This window comes from Antechinus flavipes, chromosome 2 (assembly GCF_016432865.1).
Source record: "Antechinus flavipes isolate AdamAnt ecotype Samford, QLD, Australia chromosome 2, AdamAnt_v2, whole genome shotgun sequence".
NCBI lineage: Eukaryota > Metazoa > Chordata > Mammalia > Dasyuromorphia > Dasyuridae > Antechinus > Antechinus flavipes.
Genome location: NC_067399.1, coordinates 36,653,712 through 36,658,660, shown reverse-complemented (window position 1 = coordinate 36,658,660; position 4,949 = coordinate 36,653,712). Strand labels below are relative to the sequence as shown.

The 4,949-nt window shown below is 40.4% G+C and overlaps 1 pseudogene; it reads left to right on the top strand.

Moving 5' to 3' along the window:
- The first annotated feature begins 2,820 nt into the window (after window positions 1-2,820).
- Window positions 2,821-3,579, top strand: LOC127547550 (probable non-functional immunoglobulin kappa variable 6D-41; annotated as a pseudogene).
- The last annotated feature ends 1,370 nt before the right edge of the window (window positions 3,580-4,949 follow it).

The window sequence follows — 4,949 nt, the reverse complement described above, 5'->3', positions numbered from 1 at the left end:
CTATGTGATCTCAGTAAAGCAGCCACCATAGCCATTCAGCTTGGAGCTTTAGACGTCACTTCTGGCTTTAGAGGGTTTGGGTCTTTGGGGTTTTCTTCTAAGAATAATGAAAAGAGTTGGAATCTTTTCCATACCAGTCTAAAATGAATGGAGCCCAGCCATTGTATAAAGCAGTTATGAGGAGGCTAGAGGAGGAGAACAGGCAGGGGAGAGAGAATTCCATTGGAATTAGAGATGGCACGCAGTAGTCACTTCAGCTGCTCCAGCTGTTTTTGTCTTCATGGCCTCCTCCTTTCTTTTCTGAGGGAAGAGCTCCAGGCTAACTGGACATCCTCAGTATCCTCAGGCCAGGAGCTGGGACTGGATCTAGATACGGGACCTGACCTTATACACAGATGGGTTTGGCAATCATTTTCTCTGTAGCTCTCTACCAACATCCTTCCAACTCATCCACTTTTTTTGATGATTTTTTAAACTTTTTAAACTTGTATTTGATGTTTTGTTACCAGAGTTACGTGGGGGCACATGTTCGGACAATTTTCCTGGTTTCTGTATTTCTCCATGTGATTTTTCTTTACAGAAAACTGCAGTGAATTTAAAAGTGGAAGCTCTACTGAAAAAAAATTATGTGGCACCTGGAGGAATAAGTAAGTCAGCATTCTGCAGCCAGTGGGAGTTCTGTTTGGTTTGTCATTCTTTCTTTCTGTCTTTCTTTCTTTCTTTCTTTTTTTTAATTTAAATTTTATTTTATTTAATAATAACTTTGTATTGACAGAATCCATGCCAGGGTAATTTTTTACAACGTTATCCCTTGCACTCGCTTATGTTTCGTTTTTTCCCCCCCTCCCTCCACCCCCCCCCAAGATGCAAGCAGTTCTATATATGTTAAATATGTTGCAGTATATCCTAGATACAATACATATTTGCAGAACTGAACAGTTCTCCCCCTGCACAGGGAGAATTGGATTCAGAAGGTAAAAATAACTCGGAAGAAAATCAAAAATGCAAATAGTTCACATTCGTTTCCCAGTGTTCCTTCTTTGGGTGTAGCTGTTTCTGTCCATCATTTATCCATTGAAACTCAGTTAGGTCTCTTTGTCATAGAAATCCACTTCCATCAGAATACATCCTCATACAATATCGTTGTCGAAGTGTATAATGATCTCCTGGTTCTGCTCATCTCACTTAGCATCAGTCCATGTAGGTCTCTCCAAACCTCTGTATTCATCCTGCTGGTCATTTCTTACAGAACAATAATATTCCATAACATTCATATACCACAATTTACTCAACCATTCTCCAATGGATGGGCATCCATTCATTTTCCAGTTTCTAGCCACTACAAACAGGGCTGCCACAAACATTTTGGCACATACAGGTCCCTTTCCCTTCTTTAGTATCTCTTTGAGGTATAAGCCCAATAGAAACACTGCTGGATCAAAGGGTATGCACAGTTTGCTAACTTTTTGGGCATAATTCCAGATTGCTCTCCAGAATGGTTGGATTCGTTCACAACTCCACCAACAATGCATTAGTGTCCCAGTTTTCCCGCATCCCCTCCAACAGTCATCATTATTTTTTCCTGTCATCTTAGCCAATCTGACAGGTGTGTAGTGATATCTCCGAGTTGTCTTAATTTGCATTTCTCTGATCAATAGTGATTTGGAACACTCTTTCATGTGAGTGGTAATAGTTTCAATTTCATCATCTGAAAATTGTCTGTTCATATCCTTTGACCATTTATCAATTGGAGAATGGCTTGATTTTTTATAAATTTGAGTCAGTTCTCTATATATTTTGGAAATGAGGCCTTTATCAGAACCTTTAATTGTAAAGATGTTTTCCCAGTTTGTTGCTTCCCTACTAATCTTGTTTGCATTCGTTCTGTTTGTACAAAGGCTTTTTAATTTGATATAATCAAAATTTTCTATTTTGTGATCAGTAATGGTCTCTAGTTCATCTTTGGTCACAAATTTCTTTCTCCTCCACAAGTCTGAGAGATAAACTATCCTATGTTCCTCTAATTTATTTATAATCTCGTTCTTTATGCCTCAGTCATGGACCCATTTTGATCTTGGTATGTGGTGTTAAGTGTGGGTCCTTGGAAAGACTTGTTTTCAATGATGGAGTGAAATGACCAGAAGGAAGAGGAGATTGTCCACTGTAAGAGCAATAGTGTTCAAGGGAAAACTCTGAATTAAGACATTTACTCATATCACCAACAAAGAATCTATAAAGGAAAATGTTATCCATATCCTGATAAAAAACTGATAAACAGAAATACATGTTTTGTGATTCGACACATATATACACTTACATACATATACTTAAGTTTAATGGAAGCTTTCTGGAGGATGAGTTGGGGAGGGAAGGAGAAGAAAAATTGCAATTGTTTCAAAAAAAAGGAAACTGTTAAAGGGAAATTCATGTTGTATTGAATCTTGTTTTCATGGTGTGTCCCATACATTAAAAAATGTTCTTTTTTTGTTTTTGTAGGTATTAAAGTTTAAAATGAATAAAAGCTTTTTAAAAAGTAAACATAATTAACAAAAATTACAAAAAAAATATTGATAACAAACTAAGTCACTATATAACCGACAGGGGGCATTAGCCTGACACCACTGTTTTTGTGGAAGATTGTCTTTTATGAGATGAAATTTTCAATAATCCAGTTACTTGAAAGGAACCCTCTTAAGATCATTCTGTCTTTCTACTTCCCCCTTCCCAATCTGTTGATTTGCATGTTTCCCCAGGGACAGCCCCAGAGGCTCAGACCCAGATAAATGCCAGCTCAGGGGTGAGGTCTCTGCTCAGCAGCATCCAAGGCCAGGGGAGGAGATGGGGGCCCAGGCTCAGCTCCTCTGCTCTCTGCTGCTCTGGATCTCAGGTGAGGGAGCCTGCACATGCTCCATTGCTTTCTGGCCATCTCTGGGATGTGTCTGGGGGAGGTTGGGAGAGAGGAAGGAGATTCGGCCTCTTCCCTTTTCCTTGTTCTTTCTGAATTGAAAGTCCAGGACAATGAAGTCATATGGATCATGTTCTGTCTTTTCTTTTTGATTCCAGGTTCCAGAGGGGCCATTGTGGTGACTCAGTCTCCAGAATTTTTGTCAGTGTCTCCAGGAGAGAGGGTCACCATTAACTGTAAGACCAGCTCGGGTGTTAGTAATTACATAAATTGATACCAACAGAAGCCAGGAGAGGCTCCCAAGCTCCTAATTTATTATACAAACCAACTGCATACTGGGGTCCCTGCCCGGTTCAGGGGCAGTGGCTCTGGGACAGATTACTCCCTCACAATCAGCAACGTGGAGGCTGAGGACGCTGCAGTCTATCACTGTCAGCATGACTATAGCTCTCCTCCTACAGTGATACAGCCCCAAACAACAACCTGCCCAGCAGCTGCTCCAGGAGGCATCAGGGCCCCGGGGGCTTCTCCTTCCCCTCAGCTGGGACCGGGCAGCTTCTCTGGGCTGCCTCAGGGGGAGGTTTCTGGGTCTCAGAGGAAGATGCTGAGGCTGTGATGAGTTCTGAGCTTGATTCCTTTCCCAGCAAAGAATCATAAGGTGACACAATCCAAATAATTTCCACCCCAAGTAGGGCTTGTCTAACCCATATATGATCATCTGTCCTCTTTCCAAATCTTCATACAGTCTTCGTGTAGCCTTTTCTGGAAGAAGTCTAGTAGCTCCCCAAGGGAGCTCATTGATGCGGTGGATCGAGCCTCATTGTCAGGCAGCCCTGAATTCCATTGCAGCCTGAGATCCTTTGTTGAATCAAGTGAGATCAGACTGTAAAGTGCCTCTCACTGTGCCTGGCACTTCCTAAACTCTCAGGATTCAGTTTGTTGATTTGTGGTTTCTCTAAGATAGATCACCCGTCTGTCACGGTCTGTCAGATGAGGACTGGGCCTTCCAGCTGGGCAGAAGCCCACTCAGTCATGGGCGCCCATGCTGAGACCCCTTTTATCACATGCTCTGAAGCTCCCTGAGAAGGCTCCACCCAAGCCCGTGGGGTCCTTCTCCATTGTTCTGCACACCCTCAGCACATAGCATGAGGCTATGGATCATCCAGTAGCTGCCCCATTCTTTTGCCACCTGACATATCAGTGAGCTCATGTTCTAGATGAGTCCGTATTCTCCCCCTTCTTAAGAATTCTTTGTTTCTATTTGTTTTTCCTTCCCAGCTGCCTTTCCATTGATTTCTCTAGGCACCACTAGTTAAACAGGAGTGCAGTGATGTGAATGAAAACAAATCCTTTCTACCAAACTAAATGCTTTATCCCAGCAATGACCCTGCTTGATCCAGGAAAGGAGTTGAAAAATCGGATCTTCTCCTCTTTGTTTTGTGTTATGTTATTTGCTTGTAGGCTTTACTGAACTGTTCCCCATTCCTTTTAATTTTTTATTATTTGTCATAGTCCTTTGAGTACAAGACCAAGCAGAGATATATGAGTAATTCATTGTAAAAGAAAAGATATTAATAAATTTAAGTCAAAATACAATCATAATGTGCAAATTTTGGATACATCTACATCTTGCTAAAAAAAAAAACTACCTATAAATATTATTCTCTCTTTCTAATTTAGTTTTTGTCTTTAAAAGGGGTCTTACTGAGTAGAATATGTCTGTGGACTAATATAAAAAGTTTAATTTTAACATTACATATCTATGTATATTAGATAACTTTTTGGATAGGGGAGGGAGTAAGGCAACGGAGGGAAAAATTTGGAAAATAAAGTTTTGTAAGGATGAATGATGAAAATTATCTATGCAAATGTTTTGCAAATAAAAAAGAAATCTATATAATTAAATCAAATTAAGTAAAGTAGTCATATCATGGCATAGAGAAATATTTATAGAGCTTAGTTGGAAAAATTAACATTCCACACAAGACATCTCCCCTACATAGAGAATGTCCACGTGGTCAGGGAGAAAGCACCAAATAGGAAT